This window comes from Chiloscyllium punctatum, chromosome 50 (assembly GCF_047496795.1).
Source record: "Chiloscyllium punctatum isolate Juve2018m chromosome 50, sChiPun1.3, whole genome shotgun sequence".
Classification (NCBI taxonomy): Eukaryota; Metazoa; Chordata; class Chondrichthyes; order Orectolobiformes; family Hemiscylliidae; genus Chiloscyllium; species Chiloscyllium punctatum.
The window spans coordinates 54,744,618-54,768,187 of NC_092788.1; the positions used below are offsets into that span (position 1 = coordinate 54,744,618).

A 23,570-nucleotide genomic window follows, 5' to 3' on the forward strand; every position below is an offset into this window, starting at 1 on the left:
CTATTATAGGAGTTAAAAATGACTGAAGACACCCGTGCACAAGCCATGCTATAGACACAAAGTTGCAGAGTAGTGAGTCTTAGCACAGTGATGGAGGGAGAACACAGAACAGAAAGATCCCAGCCAGCATTTCCAACCTCTCGACGGAGGCCTACTCTCCCCTTTGTTGTCCTGATGCTCACTAAGACAGCGCAGGCCTGGATTGATAACTCTGAACTCGCCATGCTGTCTCAGTGCAACATAAATTAAAGTAGAGGTGGTGATTGAGTCTGGGGTGTGTCTGTACTGTACTGTGCTCCCCATCCAGCACTGTATCTGTGTCATGTCCTGTTAGCGATGTTTGGAGCCCTCTCATTGCTCCCTGCTCTGTGCACTCTGAGTGATTTTACCTCACGGCAGGATTTATTGAAGACTCCACATCTCCCTTCCCTTTGTCTCTCTGGCTGACCAAACATCTTCAATGAGGTATTGGACGAGACCCCCAGCAATTGGGAGGTCTATTGAGTCAGGAACTTCCTAAATACCTAAAGGAGACAGAGAAATAGACAGAATAGAAAATTAGACTGATGCAGTGAGGGTTACACATAGAGAATGGAAATGAGCCCCACAGATATCTGGAAAATCCCACTCCATCCCTGGGTTGTGCTGTTGCATTTCTCTGGAGTGGAGAATTCTGTTGGCTCAGGATCTGGAGTAACTGGAAGAGTGGGAGGCGCTGACAGCGGCAGCAATTAGACTCACACAGTCAGGGATACCACATGGAGAGAGACTGAGTGATATCACCAGAGTGCTGCAAGACTTCAGGATCACACAATCATGTTGGAAGAACGGGTTTAGCTTCATGATGCCCTGGTATCAGTGCTCAGGGATGAGCAGCCAGTGAGCAGGCGAAGTGATGGCCGAGTGGTATTATTGCTAGAGTATGTATCCAAAACCTCAGCTAATGTTCAGGGGAAGAGGGTTTGAATCCCACCATGAGAAATGGTGGAGTTTGAAATTAATAATTTTAAAAATAGTAATTAACAATCCATAAATAAATATGAAACCATTGCTGATGTACAAAAATACCAAATACTTCTCCTTTCGAGAAGGACATCTGCTCATCATCACGTGATCTACACGACATACCCACAGCAAAGTGTTTGCCTCTCAATTACCCGCTGAAATGGCCGAGCAAGTTACTTAGCTCGAAGGCAGCTAGGGCTGGGCAAGAAAGGCTGGCCAGCCAGAGACACCCACATCCCATACCCGATTTAATAAATAATCCATTAGGATGGTCCCACTGGAACTGCACCGGAACCAGTGTCCTGGCCAATCATGTCGGTAGGTTTCTGTGACAGGGTTTTAAACTGACACAGAGGATGCTTGGACAGGGTTCAGGTGAAACGAGCTTTCCAAATGCAAAGAGAAAAGGTGAAGTATGGGAGCTGCATGGGAATGTGACTGAAGACAAACAGAAAGGAACAGGATGGGACAGAGTTTAACTACATCAGGGAATGTACATCAGGGAATAGGTCTGTGACAGGAAATATTAGGAAAGAGTAAATTATGTTTTTTTGGAATGGGATAATGTCTCTTCAACAAGGTAGATGGATTTGTGACACAGAGATAAAAGAGATTTAGACACCAGAGAGACGTGGTTACAGGGCGAACAAAAGGTGGACATAAATATTCAATGGTTCACAACCTTGTGCAAACTCAGGCAAAATGGGTAACGCTAACAATAATGGGTAACAAAGGCATTACAGAGAAAGCATTTGACCTCAGATCATGAAGTAGAGTCAGTCTGAATGTAAATTCGGGTTACTACTTGCAAAGGACACAAGCAGCAGAACAGTTTTGGCCACCGAACTGCATTCCATTGCACATCACTGCATTAAACAGGAACTCATTGGAATTTTTTAACAAACACATTGTGATAATTTTGGGAAACTTCAATATTCACATAATCTGGGACAGTCACACTGACAACAGTGATATTGGAAGAGGAGTTCAGAAAAAACTTTTTTCGGTGTTTTTTTTGAATAACAAATTGTGCAACTGGCTAGGGACATAACTATCTCAGAGCGACCGTTGCGTGATCAAACTTAGTGAATGAGTAATGTCACCTGGAGAGATCCTCAGAGAAATTGTAATAAAGTGCAGTTTAAAGAAATATAAAGTTTTAAAGTGAACCACAGAAAGGATAAGCTACAACTAGAAACAAAAACAGCCAATGACATGGGTTCGAGATGAGAACCGACCAAGGTAAACAGGCTAAACAGACTGAAATATGTGCCTGTACAAGAACAGTTTGAAGGAACAGTGTAAATCACTCAACAAAAGACCATTCCATTGAAACAGACAAAATCTCAGCAAGAAATTCCCACCAGCCCCTCATTCAGGACAAAATGGATCATATTACATTATGAGGCTTAGAAGATCACCAAAAAGTACTTAAAATCCTGAAGTGAGAGAATGTTCTAGGAGTAAGTGTTAAAGGGATTGCAAAGGGTCTGCTCGCAAAGGTTGGGCAGTGGGAAGAGGAATCAGTGTAAGGGTTTAATGTCACAAAAGGAACAGTGAGGGGTGAAGGTGCTGGAGATAGTGAGAGTGTTACAGAGAGTGGTCAGGACCTGAACGGTGTTACAAAGCCAGTCTGCATTTCTGCAGCTGGAGGGGTTTGCAGAGGTAGGGAGGGACATATGTATTTTTATTCATTCATGGGATGTCGGTGTTACTGCTAATTACACAGAGGACAGCTCAGAGTCAGCCATATTGTCGTGGGTCTGGAGTCACATGTTAGCCAGACCAAGTTAGAATGTCAGATATTCTACACAAAAGGAGGTCAGCGAACCAGATGAGTTCTTCCCACTGATCAACAATGGTTTTATGGTGGCCTGACCAATGTCTTGTACAGATACAACATGGCGTCCCAACTCCTACTGTTAATGCTCTGCCCAGTGAAGGAAACCACCCCAAACACCTTCTTCACCAGCCTGTCTATCTGTGCCACCACTTTTAAAGAACTGTGTACCTGGGTCACTGATTGACAACACGACCCAGGGCTCTAACATTAACTGGAAAAGTAACACCCAGGTGTGTTTCACCAAAATGACACAATTCACATTTATCTAATTAAACTCTATCTGCTATACTTCAGCCCACTATCCCAGCAGTACTGTTCATCCTGTTGTATCACAGATGACCTGTCCAGTTTACCACCAATTTCAGTGTCACCCAAAAAACTTATTTAATTTACTTACCAATATTCCCATCCAAACCATTTATCCAAATGACAAACAACAGTGGGCCCACTCCACCGCTGTTCACATGTCTCCAGTCAGAAAAACAACATGTCTCCCATCACCCTCTGTCTCCTACCATCAAGACCAATTTTCTGTCCAGTTGACTAGCTCCTCCTGAATGCCATATCCTTTCACACTGATCTGACCTTATTACCCAGTTTACCATATGACACGTAGAACACAGAACAGTACAGAACAAGACCCTTCGGCCATGATGATATGCCAATCTTTTATCCGACCGTAAGATAAGAAAAAAGTGGCAGACAGAGTTGAGTTCAGATAAATGCGAGGTGCTGCATTTTGGGAAAGCAAATCTTAGCAGGACTTATACACTTAATGGTAAGTTTTGAGGGAGTGTTTCTGAACCAAGAGACCTTGAGGTTCAGGTTCATGGCTCCTTGAAAGTGAAGTCGCAGGTAGATAGGATAGTGAAGAAGGCGTTTGGTATGCTTTCCTTTATGGGTCAGATTATTGAGTACAGGAGTTGGGAGGTCATGTTGCGACTGTACAGCACATTAGTTAGGCCACTGTTGGAATATTGCGTGCAATTCTGGTCTCCTTACTATTGGAAAGATGTTGGGAAACTTGAAAGCGTTCAGAAAAGATTTATAAGTATGTTGGCAGGGTTGGAGGATTTGAGCTATAGGGAGAGGCTGAACTGGCTGGGGCTTTTTTCATTGGAGTGTTGGAGGCTGAGGGGTGACCTTATAGAGGTTTACAAAATTATGAAGGGCATGGATAGGATAAATAGACAAAGTCTTTTCCCTGGGGTTGGGAAGTCCATAGGTTTAGGATAAGAGGGGAAAGATATAAAAGAGACCTAAGGGGCAACTTTTTCACATAGAGGGTGGTATGTGTATGGAATGAGCTGCCAGAAGAAGAAATGGAGGCTGGTACAATTGCAACATTTAAGAGGTATTTGGATGGGTATATGAATATGAAGGGTTTGGAAGGATATGGACCAGGTGCTGGCAGGTGGGACTAGATTGGGTTGGGATATCTGATCAGCATGGACGGGTTGGACCGAAGGGTCTGTTTCCATGCTGTACGTCTCTATTACTCTAACTTCCATTCCCTTCATTTTATTATCATCCATGTGCCTATCCAGAAGTATATTAAATGTCCCTAATGCATCTAATTTTACTGCCACCGCTGGCAGTGCACTCCACATACACCACTCTATATGTAACAAACCTACCTCTGAGATCTCCCCTTAAGCATCTGCTAATCGCCAGAAAATTATAACCCCTTGTAATAACTACTTATGACAGGGTAAAAAAATCTCTCTCTATTCACCATCTATGACTCTCATCACCTTGTTCACCTCTGCCATGTCACCCCTCACCCTTCTTCACTCCAATGAGAAAAGCCTTAGCTCCCTCAACCTTTCTTCATAAGACATGTTCTCCAGTACAGACAGCATCCTGGTAAATCTCCTCTTCACCCTCTCTAAAACTTCCACATCCTTCCTGTAATGAAGGGACCAGAACTGAACACAATATTCCAACTGGGGTCTAAGCAGGGCTCTATAGAACTGCAACATAACCTCACGGCTTTAAAACTCAATTCCCAAACTAATGAAATCCCACACAATATATTCCTTCTTAACAAGCCGATCAGCTTGGGTGGCAACGTTGAGGGATCTATGGATCTGTTCCTCCACACTGCCAAGGATCCTACCATCAACCAGGAATTCTGCATTCAAATTCAATCTTCTAAAATGAATGACTTCACACTTTTCCAGATTGAACTCCATCTGCTACTTCTCAGCATCTTGTCAATGGCCCGTTGCAACCGACAACAGCCCCCCACACTATCAACCACTCCACCAACCTTTGTGTCATTGGGAAACTTACTAACCAACTCTTCCACTCACACATCCAACTTATTCATAAAATCACAGAGAGCAGAGGTCCTGTAACCTCTCCCTGCAGGAAACCACTGGGCACTGAGCTCCAGGATGAATGCTGTCCATTTATCATCACCGTCTGTTTTCTGTGGGCCAGTAATCCTGTACCCAGACAGACAGGTTTCCCTGTATCCCATGCCTCCATACTTTCTGAATGAGCCATAAAGGTGTTTCGTCACATTCTCAAAAGATTGATTAAGAATTGTCAGGCATGACCTGCCCCTTACAAAACCATGCTGACTATCTCTGATCAATCTATGGTTTCCTGTCTCTCAGAGTCTTCTCCAATAATCTGCACACCATAGACATAAGACTGACACGTGTGCAATTCCCAGGATTATCCCTATTCCCTTTCCTGAACAAGGGAATAATATTTTCCTGCCTCCAATCGTCTGGTCCAACTCCAGTGGACAGTGAGGGTGCAAAGGTCATCACCCAGGTGCGCAGCAATCCATTCCCTCGCTTCGGATAGTAACTTTGGATGCATCCAGTCTGGCTCAGTGACTTATCTTTTACAAAATTCTCAGCACATCCTCCTTAACATCCACCTGTTCACGTACATCAGCCTGTTTCACACTGTCCTAACAAATGACAAGGTCCCTCTCAGCAGTGAATACTGAGGCATAGTATTCATTAAGGACCTTGCTTACCTCCTGTGACTCCAGGCACAAGTTCCTTCCACTGTCCCTGACCGGCCCTATCCTCACTCTGGCCTTGCTCTTGTTCCTCCCATAAGTGGAGAATACCTTACGGTTTTCCTTAATCCTTCCCAACAATGCTTTATCACGTCCCCTTCTAGTTGCCCTAAGTCCAATCCACGGTTTCTTCTTGGTACCTTCAGAGAATCCCTACTGTGTGGAAATGGGCCATTTGGCCCAACACCTCCATACCAACCTTCCAAACAGTATCCAACCCAGCCCCATTCCCCCACCCTATTACTCTCCATTTGCCCTAACTACTGCGCCACACCTGCACATCCGTGAACACTATGGGTAATTTAGCATGGCTGAGTCACATAATCTGCATATCTTTGGGCTGTTGGGGGAAACCACAGCACCTGGGGGAAAAACCATGCAGACACGGGAAGAATGTGCAAACTCCCCACAGACAGTCGCCTGAGGCTGGAATCGAAATGGAGTCAGTGGTGTTATGAGGTCGCAGTGCTAACCACTGAGACACCGTGCCACCCATTGTAACTCTCTGGAGCCCTGTCTGATCCTTGCTTCCACGACCTTAAGTAAACTTTCTCCTTCCTCTTGACTAGATGCTAAAGTCCATGTGGACAACGTTGACTGCTCTGCCTTCATCTATCTTTGGCCACCTCCTCGAAGAGTCAATCCGGTTTGTGAAACGTAATTTTCCAATCACAAAGCCCTGCTGACCATCTCAAATCAGCCCTTGCCTTTGTAAATGTAAGGAGCTCCTTTCTCTCAGAATCTCCTCCAACAACTTCCCCATCACTGGGCTCACTGGGATGTAATTTCCTGGCTTTTCCCTGCAGCCCTTAAGTGATGGAACAGCATTCACCGCCCTCCAGTCTTCCAACACCTCATTGTGTCTGTGGATCATATAAATATCTCTGTTAGAGACACTGCAATCTCTTCCCTAGCTTCCCACAATATTCTAGGATCGACCTAATGAGCTGCTGAGGATTGATCTACCTTTATTTGTTTTAAGATTCCAGCACTTTCTCTTCTCTGGTGAGGATTCTTTCCAAGACATCACTATTTACTTCCTCAAGTTCCCGAGCTTCCATGTCTTTCGCCACAGTAAACACTGACAAAGATTATTTTGTCTAATATCTCACCCATCTCCTCTGGTTCCACACATGGGCGACCTTATGGATCTTTAAGAGGCTCTATTCTCTACCAAGTTACTCTTTAGCCCTTATTGAAACTTGCGTAAAGGCTTCTGAGAATTGAAATACATCATATCCCCCGTACCACGACACCTTGCTACGCCATTACAATTCTGCCACAAATTCACACCAACAAATTAAATTCAACAGGCTCAAAAACAAATTCTCTTTAAATCAATTGGCTTTCTAAGTGGCCAGTTATTGTATATTGACATATCATTTCTAACAATTTCAGTTTGCTCCTGACTTATTGTTAGGCTAACACTATTTGGTTTCAGACTGACAGCAGAAAGGGTTGAGGGAGTTCTTGTTTATCAATCTGAAAAAGGTAGCTCACAGGGTCAGCAGGTAATAAAGAAGGCAAATCAAATGCTGACATTTATTACAGAGGGAATGGAGTCTAAAAATAGGCAGGTCTAGCTAAAACTATGCAAGGTACAAGTCAGACCACACCTCGAATATTATGAACAGTGTGAGTGCCCGGAGGAAAGATATTGTTGCATTGGAGGCAGTCCAGAGAAGGTTCACTCGGCTGATCCTGGGAATGGAGGGATTTTCTAATGAGAAGAGGTGGAGTATGTTGAGGTTGAACCCATTGAAGTTTAGATAATGAGAGAGAAATGGAATGAAACATCCAAGATTCTGAGGGAGTCTGATCGGGCAGATGCTGGGAAGTTAGTAAATAGAACAGTAGAGCACAGCAACAGGCCCTTCGGCCCACCACGTCAATGCTGTCCAATGTACTATTCTAACTCATACCATCTGCTTGCACATGGATCTAGATCCCTCTATTCTCTGCCTGTTCATGTTTCTGTCTAAATCCCACTTCAAACCTTTACTCACATTTCTGCTTCTACGACCTCCCTCGGTAACATCCACTCTACGTGAAAAAAACTTGTCTCACACATCTCATTTAAACTTCCTCTTTCTCACCTTTAACATATGCGCTCCAGTATTTGAAACTTACACATTGGAAAAGAGATTCTGACTGTCTACATTATTTATCCCTGTTCCAAATGTTATATTCCTGTACCTGGTCACCTGTCAGCCTCTGATAGTCTCACAAAACAATCCAACTTTGTTTAATTTGCTCTTACACCAAACACACCCTTAAAAACCCTAATACTGGCAACATGCTGATAAAACCCTTTTGCACCCTCTCCAAAGCCTCCCCATCCTCCCTATTATGTGGAGATGAGACCTGCACACAGTACTCCAACTGTGGCCAAACAAATGTTTTATAGAAATACAGCATCAGATGCAAACCACTATACTCAACATTGTGACTGATGAAGGCTAGTACTCCATTTGCTTTCTTTCCCATCCGAAACACTTCTGTTGCCATTTTCTGGGAGTTACTGACTTGCACCAAAATTCTTCTGTGTATCAATATCCCTCAGTATACTAATGATCTTTTTGAATTTGACATCATCTCACACTTGTCCAGATTAACTCAATTTGCCATTTCTGTCTATCTCTCCAACTGTTCTGTTACCTCCTGCGGATGTTAATGAATCAGCGAAACAAAGGTTTTGTGGAAAAGGCAGGAAAGTAGAGTTGAACAGTATCAGATCAGCCATGATCTGATTGAAGGACAGAGCATACTCAATGGGCCAAATGGCCTCATTCCCCTCTTACATGTCATGGTCTGAGCACAAACTCAATATATCCTGCATAATATTATGGGTCTCTGCTCACAAAACTCCGTTATAATGGGATTATTGGATATTTATTAGTACACAGCATTTGATCTACAAATATGATATGATGTTATAGAAAACCATCTTACATACAATCCAGGATTCTATCCATCACAGCACTGATAGTCAGTGCTGTATCAGTCGGCATGGAGACCACTGTCACACACAGTTACTGTACTGCCCTTGCCATAAGTACATTCAGTGTCCTGACTGTAACCATATTGACATTCCCATCACTGGTTGGTGCTTACAAAAGAATTCCTGCTAACGGTTGCTGCTGTTTGCTTATTCTCAGCTCCACTTTTGATATTCAGATCCACATTACTTTCTCATCAATGCATTAAACTCATCATTCCTTCACAAGTTGTTGGCGTTTTTCCTAGTCTGCCTATTGGGACTAGATTGGGTTGGGATAGCTGGTCAGCATGGATGGGTTGGACCTAAGGGTCGGTTTCCATGCTGCACATCTCTCTGACTCTATAACTCTGTCCCAACAACCCTTCAGTTTTCACTTCCCAGTGATGGTCATTCTGCAGCTAAATCTCCGAAATGACAGTTCCATCATATCTGATCACTGTCATTCCTTCTCCCTTATGGCGAATACAGGGAGTCATTCCTCAGTAGTGGGGGGTTGAACAGATGGGTAGAGATTACAGAGATAGGAAGGCTTACAGGGGCTCGAGGATGTTAAGAGTTAAACAAAGTTACATCTGGTCAAGAATGTTCATGGGACAAAGGGGTTTGAGGATTGGAGGCATTTACAGAGATAATGTAGCTGGATTAGATTCTGGAGATAGAGATAAGGGTGGATGTAGGGAGAGGCAGGCAGTTTGAGAGGCACAGACGGGGAGTGTTTCCGGGAGAAGTGTATTGTGAATACTAACAGAGATATGGAAGATTGTCGTGACTGAAGAAGTTTACAGTTATAAGAAGGCTTCTCGGTTCTGAAGGTTACAGAGATCAGAAGGCAATGGAGAATGCCAGGTTACTTGGTTGGAGACAGTTACACAGATGGGGAGGGTTGCACAAACTGAAAGAGGTCCCTGTGGTCGGGAGGGGTATGCTGTCGGGAATGAGGGTGAAATTTAACAAGATAAAGGTCAAAGAATTGGAGAAGGATTAGGAGATTACAAATTTTTCACAGCTAAGGAAGGGTTGTAGGAGCAGGAGAAGAATACATAGGTAGGGACGGATGGAGAGGTTAAAGACAAATACATTGACATGGAGGGTGGTATTGGTGGGAAAAGCTCAGAGGGATAGACAAGGCTGTCAGGGTTTACAGGGATGAAGGAATTTAGTATCTACTGCAGAAGGTTAGGGATTAGGGTGTTAGGGACTGGAGAACCTGACAGAGACAGAGACAGAGACAGAGACACAGAGAATGATGTGGACTAGAGGAGATTTCAAACAGAGGAAGGATTATCGGGACTGGAGAATATTACAGAGATCACTAAAACAGCATGGGCCAGGTTTGATGCCTGCAATCCGCTATGCTGTCGCATTGAGGAGCAGTACAGCAGAGGTGAAAGCAGGATCCTCACAAGATGGTGGAAATGAGGCCTAGAATGTTGCTGTTCCTTGACCAGCTCTGTATCTATGTCCGGTCTTCCAAGTCTGAATATAGAAGTCTACTACCTCCACCCTGTGCTGTTTACTGTGAGCGATCTTACCGGCTGCAGGAATTACTGAAGGATCCAGATCTCCCTCTCCATCTCTGTCTGGCTGACCAACCAGTTTCAATGAGGTGATGGATGAGACAGGAGTTAGGAACATCTTGAGGACCTGCATGTGACAGAAATAGACAGAATGGGAAAGTAGACTGATGCAATGAGGATAACACATGCAGAATGGCGCTGAGTCCAGCAGAGATCTCGATAATCCCATCCCTTGCCTGTGCTGCTGCATCTCTCTGGAATGGACAATTCTGTTGACTCAGGATCTCAGACCATCTTTAAGAGGGAGAAATGCTGACAGAGGCAGTAAATAGACCGACACAGCGAGGGGCACCACATGGAGACGTACTGAGTGACAGCACATGATTAGATTTTGTATTAACAGGGAATTGATTGAATTTGTAACAAAGACACTGGGATAATTGTGAGGGGATTCAACCTTCCTATCTCATCATCTCTTTGGCAGTGGTTAACAGATGAGGCTGACTCTCTCCCACTCTCAGTGGGGGTGGGGGAGTCTGGAGTTGGCTGTACAGACCGATGTGGCCTTCCACAGACTCTGTTACACTTGAGGCAGAAGGTGGACATTGAAAGGGGGTTGGTGAGGCGTTGATATGACAGCGCGCTCCTTGTGCTGTTTTCTCCTGGATTCCCGTTTTCCCCACAGTAAGTCTCGAGGTGCTCGACACCTTCCCAATGCTCCTTCCCCCTTCAGACGGTCTTGGCCGATTTGATTAAGAGATGAAAAAGAACCGATCAATTCTGAAGTAACCAACATTTAGAAATGTGGAGGAGTGCAGGAGGAAGAGAAAACATTGTCAGTGTTTAATTAGAGTAGCGGAACAGGGAGAATTGAAGGTGCTGGAGGTGGTGAGAGTGTTACAGAGAGGGGCAAAGGCCTGAACAACGTTACAAAGCCAGTACGGATTGCTGCAGCCAGAGCTGTTTGCAAAGGTAGGGATAGACATATGTATTTTTCATTGATTCATTCACGGCCTAAGGATGTCACCGGTTGGTCCAGCATACATTACACTACTGCTAATTGCCCAGAGGCAGCTCAGAGTCAGCCATATTGCTGTGGGACTGGAGTCACATGTGAGCCAGACCAGGTAAGAATGTCAGATATCCCTCCCTAAAGGACATACGTGAACAAGTTGATTTTTTCCAGATAATCCACAATGTTTATACAGAGGCCTCACTAATGTCCTGTACAGATACACCATGACATCCCAACTCCTACTCTCAATGCTCTGCCCAATGAAGGGTAACCCTCCCAAACGCCTGCTTCACCAGCCTGTCTACTCGTGATGCTACTTTCAAAAAACTGTGTACCTGCATCCCTGGGTCACTGATTGACAATGGTACCCAGGGCCCGAACATTAATTGTACAAGTCCAGCCTGATCTGCTTTACCACACTACAACATCTTGCATTTCTCCACCTGTTATTCCTAACCTCACTGGTCCAACAGTACTCTTGATCCATTGTACTCTTCGATAATCCTCTTCACTGTCCACTTTATCACCAATTTCAGTCTCACTCACAAACTTGCTAACCATGACTCCTATATTATCATCCAAATTGTTTATATAAATGATGCACAACAGTGACCCAGCACCGAACCCTATCGCACACCGTTGGTCAAAAGCCTGCAGTTTGAGCAGAAACCCTCTATGAGCATGTTCTGTCTCCTACCGTCAATCCTGTTTTGTATCCAGTTGGTGAGCACTCCCTGGTTATGTCTGATCTAAACTTACTAACCAGTCTGCCATGCAGAAACTTGTCAAAGGCCTTGCTAAAATTCATGTGGACATCATGAACTGCTCTGCTTTGACCTCTCACTTGTCTACCTCCACACTCAGGTTTGAAACATGATTCCCCATGCACAAAGCCATGCTGATGTTCGTTAATCTGTCCTTACCTTTCCAAATGCACGATGATCGTTTCTCTCAGAATCTCCTCCAACAACTTACCACCCTTGCCATCAGTCTCACTGGTCTGTAGTGGCTGTTGATGATGCAAATATCTCTGGGAGGGGCCCTCTAATTTCCTTCCTCGCTTCTCACAAGGCGCTGGGATACATCTGATCATGTCCCAAGGTTTTATCTAACTTTTAGCATTTTAAGACATCCAGCACCTCCTGTTCTCCGATGTGCACTCTTTCCAAGACATCACTATGTATTTCCCAAGTTCCCGAGCTTCCATGTCTTTATCCACAGTAAATCCGAATGCAAAATATTTGTTCAGTATCTCACCCATCAGCAGTGATTCCACACAGACAGCTTCATTGATCTTTCAGGGGCCCTATTCTCTCACGAGCTAAGTTTTAGCCCTTGTTGAAACTTGTCAAAATGCTTCTGAAATTTCAAATATCCCTCCACCGCAACTAGCCTCCCCCACCCTTATCTATTCTGCATTTATGGTCACACCAAAATATAGAATACAACAGATTTAAAAATATTCCCCTTTTATAAAATCATACATCTCCTATTGTTTCTAAACATCCAGTTATCATTTATTGTCATATCCTTTATAACACATTCCAGCACGTTCCCAACTTACTGTCAAACTAACACCGTTTGGTTTCAGACTGACTGCACAAAGGATTTTGGGAATCCTTGTGAATCAATCTGAAAAAGGGAGCTTACAGGATCAGCAGGTAATCGAGAAGGCAAAGGGAATGGAGTTGAAATATAGGGAGGGCTTGCTAAAACGATGCAAAGTACAAGTCAGACCACACCTAGATTATATTGAACAGTATGCGTGCCCTAAGGAAAGACATTCTTGTATTAGAGGCAGGCCAGGGAAGGTTCGCTCGGCTGAGCCTGGAGATGGCAGGATTTTCCAATGAGAAGAGGTGGAGTAGATTGACCTTGAACCTATTGGGATTTTGAAGAATGGGAGAGAAATTGAATGAAACATCCAGGATTGTGAGGGGCTTTGACAGGGTGGATGCCATGAAGTTAGAAACTAGAACAGTACAGCACAGTAATAGGCCCTTCGGCCCACCATGACTGTGCTGACCATTGTGCTATACTAAACTAATCCCATCTGCCTGCACATGGGCGATATCCCTCTATTCTCGGCCTGTTCATGTTTCTGTCTAAATGCCCTTCAAAACTTTACTCTCGTTGCCACCTCTCCCACCTCCTGAGCAGCTTCTACCCTCTCGGTAAAGACAACTGGTCTCATTCATCTCACTTAAAACTTCTCACTCTCCCTTAAACCGAGGTACCCTAGTATTTGATATTTCTACATTGGAAGGAGGATTCCAACTATCCACACTATTCACGCCTCTTCTAATGCTATATGTACCAGGTCACCCCTCAGTGTCCGATACTCTCGCAAAACAATCCAACTGCGTCCAACCTCCTTACAGTAAACACATTCTCATCCAGGCAACATTCTGCCAACCCTCTGTTGCACGCTCCCCAAAACCTCCACATCCTTCCTGTGGTGTGTCGATGAGAACGACACGCAACCTTCCAAACATGGCCGAATGAAGTTTCATTCAGTCACAACATGACATGCAAACGTCTGTACTCAATACTGTGACCAATGAAGGGAAACCTACCATACTCCTCCTTTACCACCACATCCTGTTGTGTTGTTATTTTGAGGGAGCTATGGATTTGCATCCAAGGTCATCTGTTTACCAATGTTTCCAAGTAGTCAATTAGTGTACTTCTCTCTTCCATTTGACTTCATAAATGCATCACTTCACACCTGCCCCGATGAAATTCAATTTGCCACATCTCTGCCCAGCGTTCCAGCTGATCTACACACTGCTGCAACCTTTAACACTCTTCCTCACTATCCACAATTCCCCTAACTATCTCTAATCATTACGTGCCTTTCCAAATGTCGTCTGCAAAATTACTAATCAAACTGCTCACCTATCATCTGAATCACAGATATAAATTACTCACAGACATCGCAGCACTGATCCTTGTGAAACAGCATTGGCCACAGACGTCCAATCAGAAATTCACCACTCCACATGCCTCTGTCTACTATCACCAAGAAAATATTGCATCCAACTTAACAACGAGCATGGATTGTGATTTGATCATCCAGATCCCCCTTGCTATTTGGAAGCTGTCCATTCAAAATGATTCTATATTTTGATTAAATACAGATTAAATTGGCTGTCTCACTAATGCGCTGACTGCGTCCTTTCTTCACAACAAAACAGGACCTTGTTTGGTTTTCTGCTAATCCTGCCTAAATCCCTACAATCCCTCAATAATCACATTGCTGTCATGATCATTCTGCAGCCACACCTCCTCAATAACAGTTCAATCATATCTGTTATCTTCAGTTAATGCTGTCATTCCATCTGCCTTGTTGAAAATGCATGGCATGTGTCACCGAGAGAGGGCCTTTGAGGGATGGTTAGAGGTCATAGAGTGGGAGAGATGTTTGGGGGCGCGACAATGTTGCAGGGTTGTACATAGTTACAGTTGCTACAGAATGTCCGCAGGAGAAAAGTTTTTATTGTTTGGAGAAAGTTAGAGAGATAAAGTGTCTTTGATTAGACTTCAGAGATAGGGATGTAATTGATTAGATTAGATTACTTACAGTGTGGAAACAGGCCCTTCGGCCCAACAAGTCCACACCGCCCCGCCAAAGCGTAACTCACCCATACTCCTACATTTACCCCTTACCTAACACTACGGGCAATTTAGCATGGCCAATTCACCTGACCTGCACATCTTTGTACTGTGGGTGGAAACCGGAGCACCCGGAGGAAACCCACGCAGACACGAGGAGAATGCGCAAACTCCACACAGTCAGTCGCCTGAGGCGGGAATGGAACCCGGGTCTCTGGCGCTGTGAGGCAGCAGTGCTCACCACTGTGGCACCGTGCTGCCCACCAATGTGTGTAGGATGTGTGTAGGGTTGTGGATCGTTACATGGTCTATGTTGATCAGGGTGCAGAAACATTTACAGGATTCCAGGATGTCGTACATTTAACAACAGTTGTGGGATCTGGAGAATATCACAGCGATAGGGAGGGTGGTATGGACTGGAGAATGTTGTAAGCACATGGAAGATGATATAAGCTGGAGAATGCTGCACAGACAGGGATGAAGTTGTAGACTGGATACAGTTAGAAGGAGAGATGATTTTATGCACTGGAAGGTATGTCAGAGAGAGAGTGGTGTGCATGCTGCAAGATACGACAGGGATAGGGAAGCTTGTAGAGAGGCTTGTGAGAAACCAGATTTACTTATGAACTTAGGATGTGTTGCAGTGAGCGGAGTCTTTTGCAGATATAAATGAGGATACAATGGCCACAAAGCAGTCACACCAATACGTAGGTATATAGGAACTGAAGGATGTGAAAAGATTAGACAGACTAGGCGTGTTGTATGCAGTGGAGGGGATTAAACTGATAGGGATGGTTTTAGAGACTCAACAATGTTAGGATATAATGGGAGTTGCAAAGGTAAGAGCAGGTTTCAACAATTCGGAGGATATAGACCTGAAAGAGCTTTGACAGATAGCGATGGAATGGTAAAGGGAATTGTAGTGGCTTCCCTTTCATAAGCAATTCATAAGCACTTAAAATAGCCTGTTTGACATGTGCATTATCTCTCGACCATTCATCAGACAGCGCTGCAAATATTTCACTGGCTCCGCCTACCAGCTTAGACTGAACTAGCATCACCCAGAAGACCTCGGGCCACTCTACCCGTCTATGTAATCTTTCAAATGAAATACAGAGTTCCTTGACAGTAGAGTCACAGGTAGATAGGATAGAGAAGAAGGCGCTTGGTATGCATTCCTTTATTGGTCAGAGTATTGAGTCCAGGAGTTGGGAGGTCATGTTGTGGCTGTACAGGACAGTGGTTAGGCCACTTTTGGAATGCTGCATGCAACTCTGTTCTACTTCATATCGGAAGGATGTTGTGAAACTTGAAAGGGTCCAGAAAAGGTTTACAACAACGTTGCCAGGGATGAGCTAGAGGGAGAGTTTGAACAGGTGATGGTTGTTTTTCCTGGAGAGTCGGAGGCTGAGGGTGACCTTATAGAGGTTTATAAAATCAAGAGGGGCATGGATAGGGTAAATAGACAAAGGCTTTCTCCTGGGGTGTGCGAGTCCAGAATTATAGGGCAAGGTTTAGGGGAAGAGTAGAAAGATATAAAAGAGAACTAAGGGGCAACTTTTTCACGCAGAGGATACTACATATATGGAATGAGCTGCCAGAGGAAGTTGTGGAAGCTTGTACAATTGCAACAGTTAAAAGGCATCTGGATGGGTATCTGAATAGGAAGGGTTTAGAGGGAGATGGGCTGGGTGCTAGCAGGGGGGACTACATTGGGTTGGGATATCTGATCTGCAGGATGGGACCATGAATGGGTTGTGGAACCTGGAGGATGTTATGATTTGAACCACAGGTAATGTTTGATTGGATCTTTCAGCCAATCTTACAGATGGTACAATTGCAACATTTAAGAAGCATTTGGATGGATATATGAATAGAAAGGGTTTGGAGGGAGATAGGCCAGGTACTGGCAGGTGGGACTAGATTGGGTTGGAATATCCTCTCAGAATGGCTGGGTTGGAATGAAGGGTCTGTTTCTATGCTGTACATCTCTATGACTGGAAGATTGGCTGAATGGTCCAATCAAAAATTACCTGTGGTTCAAATCATAATATCCTCCAGTTTACACAAGCCATCCCCTGTCCCATCCTGCAGGTTCAATGAATCCCGGAACCTCTAACCTTCTGTAAGTCCCACGTCCCTTCCGACATTTGTACCATCCTCCAGGTTCTGTAGCCCTTCATACCTCGTAACATGGCCCAGACTCTCCAACTCCTCCTTCCTCTGCAATGTTCCCCAGAAGGGCACTGGAGGATGCCGGGAGTTACAGAGATATGGAGGGACATCAGGACGGGAGGATTTTGCGGACATTAGGAATATATGGACTTGAGGAGGTTTCACAGTTTCTGAGTGTTGTAGGGACTGGAGGAACTTACAAATATAGGGATAATTTTAGATTGGAGGATTCTGCAGAAAACCTTTACGTGGTTAAAGGCAGGATTCTTAGCAGCGTGCAGGAACAAAGGGATCCTGTGTCCCTCAGGTTCCCACCCAAGTTGACAGGCTGTTAAGGCGGCGGATGGTGTGTTGGCTTTCATTAGCAGGGGGATTGAATTTAAGAGGTGTGAGATTTTGCTGAAGCTCTACTGAACCCCAATTAGAAGACACTTCGAATATTGTGAACAGTTCTGTTTGCTTCATTATAGGGAGGACGTGGAAGCTTTAATGACAGTGCAGAGGAGATTTAGCAGGATGCTGCCTGGACTGGAGGGCATGCCCATAGAAGGTAGGTTGTGGAAGCTAGGGCTTTTCTGATCAAAGCGAAGGAGGAAGAATGGTGACATGATAGAGGTTTACAAGGGAATGAGAGGCATAGATAGAGTGGATAACCAGAGATTACATCCCACGGTGAAATGGCTATCACAAGGAGACATAAGTTTAAGGTAATTGGCGGAAGGTTTAGCTTCGATATCAGAAGGATATCAGAGCATTCCAAAAAGACCACTCCCTCCGGGACTCCCTCGTCAGGTCCACACCCCCCCCCACCAACCCAACCTCCACTCCCGGCACCTTCCTCTGGAACCGCAAGAAATGCAAAACTTGCGCCCACACCTCCCCCCTCACTTCTATCCAAGGCCCCAAGGGATCCTTCCATATCCACCACAAATTCACCTGCACCTCCACACACATCATTTATTGCATCCGCTGCACACGATGTGGTCTCCTCTATATTGGGGAGACAGGCCGCCTACTTGTGGAACGTTTCAGAGAACACCTCTGGGACACCCAGACCAACCAACCCAACCACCCTGTGGCTCAACACTTCAACTCCCCCTCCCACTCCACCAAGGACATGCAGGTCCTTGGACTCCTCCTTCGCCAGACCATAGCAACACGACGGTTGGAGGAAGAGCACCTCATCTTCCACCTAGGAACCCTCCAACCACAAGGGATGAACTCAGATTTCTCCACTTTCCTCATTTCCCCTCCCCCCACCTTGTCTCAGTCAAATCCCTCGAACTCAGCTCTACCTTCCTAACCTGCAATCTTTTTCCTGACCTCTCTGCCCCCACCCCACTCTGGCCTATCACACTCACCTTGACCTCCTTCCACCCATCGGATTTCCATCACCCCCTCCCCCAAGTCCCTCCTCCCTACCTTTTATCTTAGCCTGCTGGACACACTTTCCTCATTCCTGAAGAAGGGCTCATGCCCGAAAAGTTGGTTCTCCTGTTCCTTGGATGCTGCCTGACCTGCTGCGTTTTTCCAGCAACACATTTTCAGCTCTGATCTCCAGCATTTGCAGTCCTCACTTTCTCCTTGAGGGTGATGCTTACACATGTAAGAGCTGGAGAAGATTGTGGAAATGAGCAGATGGATGGAGACACTGGAGGAGCTTACATTGACAGGGTGGGTGCTGGCAATGAAAAGATATCACATCGATAGTGGGTCTTGTAGGAACTGTATTGAAAGAGTCACAGACATTGGAATGACTTCTGCAGATTGGGAGTGTTACAGGGACTGAGAGGATTGTAGGGTCTCCACAGATTGATCGTGTCTTTAAGAACATGTAGATACGGAAATCTTAAACCCAATGTATGCAGTCTTCATTTCAAGACCAGAGCCTTATTATCCCTCATCAGCCAAGGATCCCTAACCCTGCCAGCTTTTCCCTTTACCCCAATGGGTCATACTGGTCCTGGATTCTTGAGATCACACTTTGAAAAGCCTCCCATTTGCCAGTTGTTCCTTTTCCTTCAAACAGACTCACCCAATCGATTAGAATCATAATGTGGAGGTGCTGGTGTCGGACTGGGGGTGTACTAAGTTAAAAATCACCCGACACTCGGTTCCAGTCCAACCGGTTTATTTGAAAGCACAAGCTTTCAGAGCACTGCTTCTTCATCAGGTGGTTGGGGAGCACAATCCTAAGGTGCAGAATTTATAGCAACAGGATGGCAGTGTCATGGAATATAATATCAAACAAATTTAGTTTAAGCCTTTCATCTGTTACAGTGATCACAAGCGATTCCAAAGCGAGTTGGATTATAACTGGACGTTGTGCAATTTTAAATTCACAGCATTGACGCTGGCCAGATCCTGCAGAATGGCCCCAAACCTGGCCCTGTTCCAGTTTTCCTCTTCAATCTGTGGACCTGCTGATCTTTTTCCATAACTATGTTAAAACGAAGACAGTTGTGGGCACTGGACCCAAAGTGCTCTCTGAATGACACTTCAGTCACTTGCCCGACCTAGTCTTCTGAGGGGAGGTCCACTGTTGCACCTGCCTGAGTAGAGTAGGCCCCTCTGCATATTGATTGAGGAACCTTCCTTGGACACATTTGAAAAATTGCACTCCGTCCAGGTCTTTTTATACTCGAGGTGACCCAGTCAGTACAGGGAATATTAAATTCTCCAGCCTGCACTCCTCTATTATTCCTATAGTTATCTCAATCTCTCTACACAGCTGCTCCTCTGGTATCTACAACAGCCTACAATACAGTTCCAATAAAGTGACCACCCCCTTCTTCTTTCTAACATCTAACCATGTGGAATTTTAAATGAATATATGTTTTAAAAATTAGAATTAACAATCCATAAATAAGTATTGATAAAAATCCAAGCACTTGACCTTCAGAGAAAGACAACAGTTCACTCTCACGTGGTCTGCACGACATACCCACAGCAAAGTGTTTGCCTCTCAATGACCCTGTGAAATGGGCGAGCCAGCTGTTTAGCTCAAGGGCAGCAAGGGATGGGCAATAAAGGCTATTCAGCCAGATACACCCACATCCCATACCTGATTTTTTAAAAAGATCCATTCAGATTGGTCCCAGCACAGTTCCAGTGGAACAATGTCCTGGCTAATCACGTTGGTAGATTTATGGACAGGGCTTTAAAGTGACAGAGAGGATGCAGGGACAGGCTTCAGGTGAAAGGAGCTTTCCAAATCCAAAGAGAAAAGGTGAAGCATCAGAGCAGCGTGGGAATGTGACTGAAGACAACAGAAAGGAACAGGGTGGGACAAAGTTTAACTAAAACTGTAGATCAGCAAATCCATTTTTGACAGGAAATTGTGGGAACGAGTAAATTATGTTTTTTATTAATGGACAAAGTCTCTGCAACAAGGTAGATGGATTTGTGACACAGAGATAAAAGAGATTTAGACATCAGAGAGACGTGGTTACAGGGTGAACAAAAGGGGGAACAGAAATATTCAATGGTTCACAACCTTGTGCAAATTCAGGCAAAATGGACGGCGCTAATAATAATGGGTAAGAAAGGCATTACAGAGAAAGCATTTGGCATCAGATCATGAAGTAGAGTCAGTCTGAATGTAAATTCTGCCTACTACTTGCCAAGGACAGAAACAGCAGAACAGTTTTAGACCACCCACCGAACAGCATTTCATGGATCGTCACTGCAATAAATAGGAATTCATTGGAATTTTTAATACAGGCATGGTGAACATTTAGTGAAACGTCAATATTCGCAAAGTCTGGGACAATCACACTGACAACAGTGATATTGGAAGAGGAGTTCAGAGAATTTTTTTCAGTGTTTCTTAGAATAACACATTGTGCAACTGGCGAGGGACGGAACTGTCTCAGAGAGACTGTTGTGTGATAAAACTTAGTGAATGAGTAATGTCACCTGGAGAGATCCTCTGGGAAATTGTGAGAAAGTGCAGTTTAAAGAAATATAAAGTTTTAAAGTGAATCACAGAAAGGACAAGCTACAGCTAGAAACAAAAATAGCCAATGACATGAGATTGAGAGGAGAACTGACCAAGGTAAACAGGCTAAACAGACTGAAATATGTGTCTGTAAATGAACAGTGGAAAACATTTGAAGGAACAGTATAAAATACTCAACAAAAGGACATTCCACTGAAACACACAAAAACTCAGCAAGAAATCCCCACCGGTCCCTCACTCAGGACAAAATGGATCATATTAGATTATGAGGCTGAGAAGATCACCACAAAGTACTTAAAAACCTGAAGTGAGAGAGAGTTTTAGAGTAAGATTTAAAGGGATTGCAATGGGTCTGCTAGCAGGAGGAGGGCAATGGGAAGGGGAATCGTTGTCAAGGTTTATTGACACGATACGAACATGGAGAGGTGAAGGTGCTGGAGGTGGTGAGAGTGTTACAGAGAGTGGTCAGGGTCTGAACGGTGTTACAAAGCCAGTACGAATTGCTGCAGCTGGAGGGGTTTGCAGAGGTAGGGAGGGACATATGTATTTTTATTTATTCATTCATGGGATGAGAGTGTCACTGCCTGGACCAGCATTCTTTGACCCCATGCTAATTACCCAGAGATTGTTGGGGCCCTGGTGGATAAATATAATACTTTGCTGGCCACAGGTGAAGTGCTGAATGACTGGAGGATCGCTAATGTGGTTCCTTTGTTCAAGAAGGGCAGCAGGGATAGGCCAGGTAATTACAGAGCAGATAGTCTGACAGCAGGGGGAGGGAAATTATTGGGAACTACTGTGAGGATGAATCAACACTTGCAAAGGTAAGGATCAACTCGGTTTAGTCATCATGGATTTGGCAGAGGGAGATACTGTCTGAGGAATTCAGTTCAGTTTTTTTGAAATGGTGCTTAAGTATATTGATGAGGGCTGTGCAGATGATGTGGTTTACATGGAATTGACTAAGTCCTTAAACAAGATCCAACATGGAAGGCTGGTCCAAAAGGACTGGGTTCCAAGGCAAGTTGGCAAATTGGATGCAAAATTGGTGGATAGAATATTTTCACCAGCGGGTGTACCACAGGGATCTGTGCAGGAACCATTGAACATTAATAACTCGGATGTGAAAGCAGAAGGTATCATTAGTCGGTTTGCAGATGACATGAAAGATAAGGGTGTTGTTCACAGTGAGGAGGATGGTCTCTGTCTGCAGTCCGATGTCGATCGGATGATAATCTAAGCAGAGTTTAGTTCTGATTGAAGTGAGGTAATATTCTGTGGGAGGTACGATTAGCGAAGTACAGACGTAATAAACGGTAGGTCCTTGCGGAGTACTGAGGAATACACGGACCTTGGTGGACAAGTCCATAGATCCCTGAAGGTGTCAGCACAGGGAGACAGGGTGGGAAAGACACCTCAACTGGGAGCGGGAGAGGGACAAATATCCTGGTGGGGCGAATTGCTCGAGCTGCTTGAGAGGATATAACCTCGTCTGGCAGGGTGTTGGACCTTAAATAAACGTAAGGCCAGTAAGAAGATTGAGGCTGGTACACAAGTAAAAGACAGCAATTTCAGCAGAGAAGGCAGGCAAGAACATAGCAGGGAATGGGGGAAAACCGATGAGTAAACTGCATTTATTTCAATGCAAGGGGCCAGACAGCTAAGGAAGATGAACTCAAGGCATGGATTAGAACATGGGACTGGGATATTATAGTTATTACAGAAACACAGCTGAGGGAGGGGCAGGACTGGCAGTTCATTGTTTCAAGGTGGAGATGCTACAGGAAGGGGAGGCAAGAGACGACGTGTGGTAGTGGGTTTTGATTGCATGAAATATCACAGCAGTACTTAGAGAGGATATTCCTGTGGGATCGCCCAGTGAAGCTATGTTCGTGGAACTGAGAAATAAGAATGGGTCATCACTTTGATACGATCGGACTGCTGACCCCGAATAATCTGTGGCAGACTGAGGAACAAATATGTCGGGACATCTTAAATATCAACCATAATAATAGGGCTGTTATGGTAGGGTTTTTGAACTTTCCAAACCTAGACTGGGACTGCCAGTGTTCAGTGTTTGCAAGGGAGGAATTTGGTAATTGTGCTCCAGAAAAAGTGCAAGTTATAAAATGGAGCCTGACCAATCTTGATCATATTAGGCAGGAACTTTCAAAATGTGATTGGGGAAGGGAATTATTTACAGGGAAAGGGAAGTTTGGCAAGTGAGAATATTTTAAAAGTGAGATAAATTAAGTGATCAGCGCCAGCATTTTCCTGTTTGTGTGCAGGTCAATGCTGACAGCATTCGGAAACACTGACTGTCTATTAAGGGTCTGGCCAAGGAAAAGGGGGCATATGTCATGTACAGCCAACTGGATCAAGGGAATCACTGAGG

The 23,570-nt window shown here is 44.6% G+C and overlaps 1 long non-coding RNA gene across 1 annotated transcript; it reads right to left on the reverse strand.

Moving 5' to 3' along the window:
* Positions 1–399: 399 nt before the first annotated feature.
* On the reverse strand, positions 400–14,437 carry LOC140469998 (uncharacterized). Its single transcript, XR_011956291.1, has 3 exons — positions 14,356–14,437; positions 10,425–10,536; positions 400–524 (listed from the first exon to the last, which is right to left on the reverse strand). It is a non-coding gene; the product is annotated as an uncharacterized lncRNA (long non-coding RNA).
* Between the last annotated feature and the right edge of the window lie 9,133 nt (positions 14,438–23,570).